We start from the raw sequence: 10,351 nt of genomic DNA, 5'->3' as shown, positions 1-10,351 counted from the left end.
AGAATGAGCGGTGGGGAGGGGCAGAGGGAGAAGAAGAGAGAAGCGGACTCTCTGCCAAGCAGGGAGCCTGACCTAGGGCTCCATCCCAGGGCCCAGGTCAAAGGCAGACACTCAACTGACTGAGCCACGTAGGCATCCCTGTACTGCCTTCTTGTTAGCAGGAGGGAAGACCTGAGCTTTGTGGGGCCATCTTGGAGCTCCTGAGTTGATAGCCGATACAGTGGAAGAACCTTGAGGTGGGTGGAGGGAAATGAGTGCGGATGGCACTGTTTGAGCCCCAAATCCAGCCATACCTGAAGTTAATTTTGCTCCTGGGTTTTCCGGGAGCCAACAAATTCCCCCTGTGCTCATTGGAACTGCGCTTCTGTGCATCCTGGGGCGGGAGAGATGAGGTAAGTGTTCTCTGAGCCACTGCTGACATCTGATACTTCTAGGATTCTTTGTATTGAGTTTGACCTTCTTTGAGGTTGAGATAAACCCAAGTGGCCAAGGCAAGCTGTTCCAGCTCAAAAGGTCCCCCCAAAATACTATGAAGCCATCAAAAAAAAAGAGAGAGAGAGAAAGAAATCTTGCCATTTGCAGTGACATGGATGGAACTAGAGGGTATTATGCTAAGCGAAGTAAGTCAATCAGAGAAAGACAATTATCATATGATCTCACTGATAGGTGGAATTTAAGAAACAAAACAGGAGGGCGCCTGGGTGGCTCAGTTGGTTAGGCGACTGCCTTCGGCTCAGGTCATGATCCTGGAGTCCCGGGATCGAGTCCCGCATCGGGCTCCCTGCTCGGCGAGGAGCCTGCTTCTCCCTCTGACCCTCCTCCCTCTCATGCTCTCTGTCTCTCATTCTCTCTCTCAAATAAATAAATAAAATCTTTAAAAAAAAAAAAAAAGAAACAAGATCATAGGGGAAGAGAGGAAAAAAACAAGACGAAACCAGAGACGGAGGCAAACCATAAGAGACTCTTAATCCTAAGAAACAAACTGAGGGTTTCTGGGGGGGAGAGGGGCGAGGGGATGGGGTAACTGGGTGATGGACTTTAAGGAGGGCATGTGATGTAATGAGCATTGGGTGTTATAAGACTGATGAATCACAGGCCTATACCTCTGAAACCAGTAATACATTATGTTAATTAATTGAATTAAAATAACACATGTTTTAGAAAGTCCTCTGAAGCTTGTTCTTTACAAACATCCAGACCATTCTGAATCTTTGTGACCATTCCTGACCCCAGAGTGGGAGCCAACAACTTCAAGGCATGAATCTGAACCCTAAGATCAACACAGAGATACCAGCATTCCTACCGTGTATCACCTACAGAAAGCAACACACTTTCAGAAGATCTCATTGACACTGAAGTTAAAACTTCAACTCTAGATTTAGAAGAGCTTCTAGTAGGAGAGAGATGAGAAACTAATTGAATCGTTCCCATAATTACTAATTTAAATGTGTAAAGTATCACTGGTTTTCCTTTTATTCAAAGTTCTGCCTTTATTCCTTTCTTTAAGTGATGGTAAAAATATCTAGGGGCGGGGCGGGTGCGGGTGCTGACTGGCTTGGTCCGAAGAGGTTGCTGCTCTGGGTCATGAGTTTGAGCCCCACTTTCGGTGCAGAGATTACTTAAATAAATAAACTTTAAAAAGAATTATCCAGGGCGTCTGGGTGGCTCAGTTGGTTAAGCGACTGCCTTCGGCTCAGGTCATGATCCCAGAGTCCTGGGATCGAGTCCCACATCAGGCTCCCTGCTCGGCGGGAAGCCTGCTCTCCCTCTCCTACTCCCGCTGCTTGTGTTCCCTCTCTCGCTCGCTCTCTGTCAAAAAAAATATAAATAAATAAAATCTTTTAAAAAAAAGAAAAATTAGGGCGCCTGGGTGGCTCAGTTGGTTAAGCGACTGCCTTCGGCTCAGGTCGTGATCCTGGAGTACCAGGATCAAGTCCTGCATCGGGCTCCCTGCTCTGCGGGGAGTCTGTTTCTCCCTCTGACCCTCCCCCCTCTCATGCTCTCTCTCTCTCTCTCATTCTCTCTCTCAAAAAAAAATAAATAAATAAATAAATAAAAAGAATTATCCAGGGTCATTTCTGCTTTTGTTCCTTTTTGGATTTTTTTTTTTTAACTGAAGTTAAACATACCCACAGTACAGTGCACAAATCTTAAGTGTACACCTTGATGGATTTAGCATATGGAAAACAAGTGATCTGTTCTCTTTGTGTCTGTGTCCTCATCTGTTAGGTGACTTTTTTTTTTAATCTTTTTTTTTTTTTAAGATTTTATTTATTTATTTGAGAGAGAGAGAATGAGAGACAGAGAGCACGAGAGGGAAGAGGGTCAGAAAGAGAAGCAGACCCCCAGCCGAGCAGGGAGCCCGATGCGGGACTCGATCCAGGGACTCCAGGATCATGACCTGAGCCGAAGGCAGTTGCTTAACCAACTGAGCCACCCAGGCGCCCCTGTTAGGTAACTGTTAGTGAGGCAGCAATTCTCAGAGATTTCTTCCAAGCCAATGACCCTGTTCTGGATGTTGTCATGGAATAGCGCCTTTATCCCTGTTGCGGCGTGTCTTTTTCCACACACCTGATGCCGTGGCTCTGCATGGTTGGCCCCAGATAAATCTTTGTTTCCCAGGACTGCCTCTGACACTACCTCCAGAAGCGCCCAGCTTTGGGAGCAGGAGGCTGTTGACCAAAGAGCCCACGGCCCACAGCACGGCCGCAGTCATCATGGTGAGCACGGCGCCTGGCTCAGGCGAATCAGGGAAGCCATTCCCACCACAGCGGTAAGTGAGCACATGACGGAGGGTTAGTAGATATTTACTGGATGGATGGACGAGTGGATGGATCTCAATTCCAAATCCTTCAGGGAGACAAAAAGAACTGAACAAAGAAGAAAGCTGGTTCTCAGGTAATCAGGCTGTTGTCTTGACAGGAAAGAGGATTCCCTGGCCACCCAGCCTGATGCATATTGTTCAAATCAATCTCCAGTTTCACTGTAGTGTAACCGCACAATCAGACTGCTTGGAAATCCTCTCGAGTCAGCATCTTGCTTTAAGCGGTAAGGAAACCAGAGCATTTATAAATTGTTTGCCGAAGGGTTTGTTTTATGCCTGATAGTGTTAGATCGGCTGGGGAAAAAGCATGTGTATCAGTTAAGATGCTTTGGACAGCAATCCATCTTGTTAAGGCAACTTAACAAGATGTCCCAAAGTAGGCAGTTCCAAAGCTCAGTTGTATCAACAAGGACTTGTGCCTTTATTCACATCTGTCAACTGTTTATAATACCCACGCTCACAGAAGATGGCCAGAGCAGCAGGCCCTCACACGTCCAAAAGCAAGAAGAAAGCACTTTCTCCCTACCTTTCAGCAGCCCAAATCCACAGGTAGTCAGACCAATCCCTGGCAAGCAGGAAAGGCATGGTTGCAGTAACAGTTATCCTCTGGGATTGAGTCATGGTCACCAATTAACTGTCCAAAATCAGGGCTCTTTGATCATGGAAGGAGAAGACATGAATTATGAGTGAGCAACCAGCGCGTTCTCTATAGCATGGCCCCATTGGCCGTCATTGGCGATCATCCAGGCCAATCCAAATTCAAGGAAATAAATTATTTTTTAACTTTAAATAATCTACCTCCACAGTAAAATTGGATGATAGCCATTGACCAGGCAACCAAGGGCTCTGCATAAAAAGCCCTAGTGGCTTCTAGAGGCCGTTGGTGACAATGAAGGCCTTCTTGCTCTGTTTACCACAGATTCTGTCCAGCAAATGTAGAGACTTGATAAGTGTGTCGGCCTCTTCCTGGGTAAAGGTCATGACTCTCGGAGAAAGCAGCTCATTGTGTGGCCTAGCAGAACAGACATCACTTGTTTTTTCTTAGTAAAACTCAGCAGTCTGGGACCAGAACTGAGTACCCTTCAACTTCCCTTGCCAGCTCCACCTCAAGAGCACACCCACATGAGCCTGGATAAATGGCCCTGTGAGGGAGGCATGTGGGGGTGGGCAATGACCCTGGGAGGGCCAGAGGTTGAGGGCAAGGGGTGATTTCCCAGGAAGTCCCAAAAATGTCACCTAAGAGGCTCATGTACTAACAATTAGCCTTTTATTCCCACCCTTTCTCTGCAGTTATGCGGGTAGGACCAAGGCTACCCTGGGACATACTCTGTGTGTGTGTGTGTGTGTGTGTGTGTGTGTGTGAGAGAGAGAGAGAGAGAGAGAGAGAGAGAGAGATCAGGATTGGTGTGTGTGCATGAGTAAGAGGGAAGTGGCAGGGCCAGAGGGCCAGAGAGTGAGTTGTACCTGTTGTGATTAATTCACCCCCAGGGATCACCCTGAGTCCACACAGTGCCACTCTTTTCCCTCCCTCCCAGGTTTGGGAGGAACCCATGGGACCCATTGGTGTATGCTGGATCATTATCACTGTCATAGGCTCTCTTGGCCTCTTTTCTACCTTCTTTGGTGTTCTGCTGTCTCCCTCATCCTTTCTCCTTCTGTCCACGTTTGCCTGCAATACTTTCCCCGAGAACATGATATGTGTTCTACTAGAGGCACTCAAGATCATTTCAGGGACACATAGACAAACATTTTCATAGTGGTTTTTTATAAAGATCTTATTTATTTATTTGACACAGAGAGAGAGATAGAGGGAGAGAGCACAAGCAGGGGGAGCGGCAGGGAGGCAGAGGGAGAGGGAGAAGCAGACTCCCCGCAGAGCAGGGAGCCCAATGTGGGACTCCCTCCCAGGACCCTGGGATCATGAACTGAGCTGAAGGCAGCCGCTTAACCAACTGAGCCACCCAGATGCCCCACATTTTTATAGTTTAATGGATATACGGTTATTTTACTCGTCATTACAAAAAACAATTGTTGTATATTGGCCCTGAGAATTCCATTGGTTCTTGAGTTCTTCCTCCAGGAAAAGAGTGTTGAACTCCCCCTAGAGGCTAGAGGAAAACAAGGCCCCGATGGAAGGAATTTAAATGGCATCTTGGAACCTAAAATCCAGTGATTTCACTATTAAAAAATCGTATCTTTGGTCTCCTAATCCAGTGCTTCTCTCTCCATATTATACTTCCATTAAGTGTATCTGGCTCATCTAGAATACTTTCTTTTTTCCTATTAACAAAAATTTTCTTGTAAATTACTCAGTAGAAATAACTGCTTTCTTAAGGACGATGTAGGGAGCTGGTAATTTCTGGTTCTTCCCTGAATTCTCATTCCACTTTCGTCTAAGTCTCTTAACAAATCTCTAAATATCTTTCTTTTAATTTCCTCATCCAGGAAATTACAGGACATTACCGATACTTTAATGAGTCCTTAGTTAAGAATCTCAAAGGTAATAGCTATCTGTAGCCTGGTTTCAAAGAAAGTTGAATTGAAATTAAATTCCAATGTCCCCAATAAAAAGCTCCATCATATACAAGATTACATAGCTCACATTTCTGTGCCAATCTTTTTTATAAATTCCTCTTTTCTCATTGCAGACCCAATGTAACTGAGACATCTAGTGTCCAGTCCTAAGAAAAACAAATTTCTACTGATTGTGATTTTAAAGAATTCACCAAATCTGTTTTATGGTAATTGTGAGTAAAGCTATGAATTTCTCCCCCCCCCCCCCTTAATTTCAGAAAACTTCTTCATGGTGCTTTCTGGGCTTAACCCTCTTCCAGGTGAAAATTATTTTCATATCACAGATGCTCACAAGAGGTTTCCCAAATTGAATGTTCTTGTTACAACAGTGTTGCCATTCACATGGATAAAATCCATCCCTTGAATCCCATCCCTCCTCCTCCGACTTTTAAAGCAGTTGGCCCAGATAGAAATTGCCTCTTTAACAAACAAACAAACACCCAAAAGCACAGAACTTGGAGGGCTTCCAGGTTGGCAAACGTAGCCGTGCAGGGAGAGTGGTGCGTGCCCAATGAGGACATGCAAGCTTCATGCCCTTTTTTCTGAACCTTGCCTTAAGTATCTCTTCCATTTGGCTGTTCCTTAACTGTACCCTTTTATAATAAATAGTAATCTAGGGGCGCCTGGGTGGCTCAGTTGGTTAAGCAACTGCCTTCGGCTCAGGTCATGATCCTGGAGTCCCTGGATCGAGTCCCGCATCGGGCTCCCTGCTCAGTGGGGAGTCTGCTTCTCCCTCTGACCCTCCCCCCTCTCTCTCATTCTCTCTCTCTCAAATAAATCAATAAAATCTTTTAAAAAAATAAACAAACAGTAATCTAGTTAAGTGAAAAGAAAATGTCTTTCTTCTTCAGTGGCATTTGAGTCTAAGGTCATGCCTTGTTTCTGGATTTCTAGTCACTAAGTATGTACATATAAACAAGATATTTCAATTATTGTGTACCTATACAAAATATATGTATTATATAAAATATAACATGTCTTATGAACTATAAAATCATAAAATATTTTTATAATATAAAATACATAATATATAAATATATATGCAAATAACATACTCATTTTATCACATAATGAATAATATTTTCATACTATACATGATATATATATGATATCATACTATATATGGTATCTTTAAGTGAAATATATCTTAAATATGACACCAAAAGCAAAAGCAACAACAGAAAATAGATAGATTGGACATCATCAAAATTAAAAAATTCTGTGCTTCAAAGGACATTACCAAGAAGATGAAAAGAAAACCCTCAGAATGGTGCAAAATATTTAAAAATCATACATCTGATATACGACATATCTAGAATATATAAAGTGCAATTACAACTCAATAATAAAAAGACCTATAATCCAATTTTTAAATGGGCAAATGATCTATGCGGACATTTTTCCAAAGAAAAGATACAAATGGCTGACAAGCCCATGAAAACATGCTCAACACCACTAGTCATCAGGGAAATGCAAATCAAAACCACAATGAGATACTGCTTCATATCCACTAGAATTGCTATAAATCCAAAAAACATAATAACAAGGTTAGGAGCATGTAGAGAAATTGGAGTCAATTTCAGCAGTGCAGAAATATGCACCGCTGGTGGGAATGTAAAATGGTGCAACTTTTTTGGAAAAAATCTGGCAGTTCCTCAAAATATTAAACATAGAGGGACGCCTGGGTGGCTCAGACGGTTAAGCGTCTGCCTTCAGCTCGGGTCATGATCCCAGGGTCCTGGGATCGAGCCCCACATCCAGCTCCCTGCAGGGAGCCTGCTTCTCTTTCTCCCTCTGCCTGCCGCTCCCTCTGCTTGTGCTCTCTCTCTGTCAAATAAAAAATAAAAAATCTTTTAAAAAAATATTAAACATACAATTACTATAGGACCCAGCAATTCCACTCCTAGGTATATACTCAAGAGAAATGAAAGTATGTGCTTGCACACAGATTTGTACACCAGTGTTCATGGCTGCATAATTCATAATGGCCAAAAAGTATAAACAACCCAAACGACCATCAACTGATGAAAGGATAAATAAAATGTGGTGTAACCACACTGCAGAATATTATTCAGCCATACGAATGAAGTAATGATGCATGCTACAATGTGGATGAACCTTGAAAACATGCCAGGTGAAAGAAGCCAGACACAGATTACATAATGCATGATGCCATTTATATAGTGTCCAGAGTAGGCAAATCTTTAATGATAGAAAGTAAATTAGCGATTGGTTAGGGCTGCTTGGGGGAAAATGGAGAGTGACTCCTAAGAGGTATGGGGTTTCCTTTTGGAGTAAGGAAAATGTTATAAAATTGATGGTCATGGTGGTTGTAGAACTGTGATACTAAAAAGCATTGAATGACACACATTGAGTGAATTGTATGGTGTACAAATTGTATCTCAATAAAACTGTTATAAAGAAGTTAACTAGAAGTAGTAATATGTTTTTAAATAATCAGCAAAATTATTTTTAAAATGCACAGTAACCCATACCCTGAAAATCTTTGTAACCTTTATTTCTACCCGTCTTGCAAAGGCTAAGGCAACCTCCCTGAATGTCTCTACAAAGGAATTTGTAGGGATTACTGCTGAAGTTAATCCTAGACTGTGGCTCCTTCAGGTGAAAATAAAACTCATTTATTCTAGAAAGAAGAAACCAAGTTCTCTACTTCGGAGGGAGGAAAGACCTCAGAAATAAATCAACCAATTCACATTAAGTAGAAAAAGGACATGAGAAAGGTGAAGAAATGAGAAACCACACTATGGCCTTGGCCAAGCCATGTTAACTTCTCTGAGCCCAGCTGCTGCCTCTGTTAATGGGAATGATCACCCTGCACACGGATTTCACACCAGGTTACCACAGGGCTGTTGCAAAGGTCAGAGGATTGTCTGCCAATAACGGTGACTTACTGCCCCAGTCTGCCAAGTTTCCCAGTTTTGAAACCAACGTAGTCCCCAGAAAACCTAGATGAGTTGGGTATCTCACTACCAATTGAATATTAACGTCCAAACTAGATTTTGGAGCATGGAAAGAAATACACATGTTAACAGGTGTCTAAATCAATATTCAGTTCATTTAAGTTAGAAAAATGTAAGCATAAAGTCACCTATAAACACAGTTGTTTTATTCATAAATATATATGTTTAAAAGTATAAAAATAATAATTATTTTCTCCCATCTTTGAACTAATGTTCATTAACATAAATTTAAAAGATTATGTTCCTCTGTCAAGTAACTATTTATATAAATTGACTTAACTAAATACCCATAAACATTTAAAACATTTACAAATTTCATGTCAGATCCTCTCAGACATTTCAGTTATCCCATATAACTGTTATAAATTAACAAACAAGGGGCGCCTGGGTGGCTCAGTCGGTTAAGAATCTGACTCTTGGTTTTGACTCAGGTCTTGATCTCAGGATTGTGAGATGGAGCCCCACATCAGGCTCTGTGCCTAGCTCGTCGTCTGCTTAAGATTCTCTCTCTCCCTCTCCCTCTTCCCCTCCCCTCTGCACACTCCTTCTCTCTCTCTCAAATAAATAAATCTTTTTAAAAAATTCAACAACCAAAATCTTGCTAAATCCAAACAATCATCAAAACTAAAAGGCAACCTACAGAATGGGAAAAGATATTTGCAAATGACATATCAGACAAAGGATTAGTATCCAAAAAATACAGAGAACTTATACAACTCAATAACCCCCAAACAAATAATCCAATTAAAAAATGGGCAGAAGACATGAACAGATATTTCTCCGAAGAAGACATACAGATGGCTAACAGATACATGAAGAGATGTTCATCATCACTTACCATCAGGGAAATGCAAATCAAAACTACAATGAGGTACCACCTCACACCTATCAGAATGGCTAACATCAACAACACAAGAAACGGCGGGTGTTGGTGAGGTTGTGGAGAAAAAGGAACTCTCATGAACTGTTGGTGGGAATGCAAACTGGTACAGCCACTCTGGACAACAGAAGGGAGGTTCCTTAAAAAGTTAGAAATAGAACTACCTTATGCAATTGCACTATTGGGTATTCACCCAAAAAATACAAAAACACTAATTCAAATGCCCTGTTTATAGCAGCATGGTTGACAATAGCAAGATATGGAAGCATTCCAAGTGTCCATCAATTAATGACTGGATAAAGATGATGTTGTAGGTATATACAGTGGAATATTATTCAGCCATAAAAAGAATGAAATCTTGCCATTTGTGATGACATGGGTGGAGCTAGAGAGTATTATGCTAAGTGAAATAAGTCCGAGAAAGACGAATACCATATGACTTCATTCACGTGTGGAATTTAAGAAACAAAACAAATGAGCAAAGGAAGAAAAAAGAAAAATCAAGAAACAGACTCTTAATTATGGAGAACAAACTGATAGTTACCAGAGAGAGGTGGGTGGGGGAGGGGTGAAACAGGTGATAGGGATTAGGCAGTGCACTTGTGATCAACGGATGAGGTATGGAAGTGTTGAATCACTATATTGTTCACCTGAAACTAATATAACACTCTGTTAACTAATTAGAATTAGTTAAAAATAAAAAATTAGTTAAAAAATAAAAAATATTTGCTAGAAAAAAATCTTGCTAAATCCACCAAAAAGTAATAATACATTAAATAAAACTTATTGATGTAGTAAATTAAATTTACTTAACATTCAAATTCTGTTTACAAACTTAATTGTATTATCTTAGTTTCTAATTAAAATCTCTTAATTATCCAATAGAATAAATAACAAACAGATTATAACGATTATACAACTTATATTTTCTTTAAGATTTTATTTATTTATTTGAGAGAGAGAGGGCAAGCACAGAGGTAGAGGGAGAAGCAGACTCCTTGCTGAGCAGGGAGCCCGATGCAGGACTTGATCCCAGGATCCCGAGATCATGACCTGAGCTGAAGGCAGACACTTAACCAACTGAGCCACCCA

This window comes from Mirounga angustirostris, unplaced genomic scaffold (assembly GCF_029215605.1).
Source record: "Mirounga angustirostris isolate CCGP_5_RB_7025 unplaced genomic scaffold, mMirAng1.0.hap1 SCAF_1, whole genome shotgun sequence".
Taxonomy (NCBI): domain Eukaryota; kingdom Metazoa; phylum Chordata; class Mammalia; order Carnivora; family Phocidae; genus Mirounga; species Mirounga angustirostris.
This window is presented reverse-complemented; position numbering follows the sequence as displayed.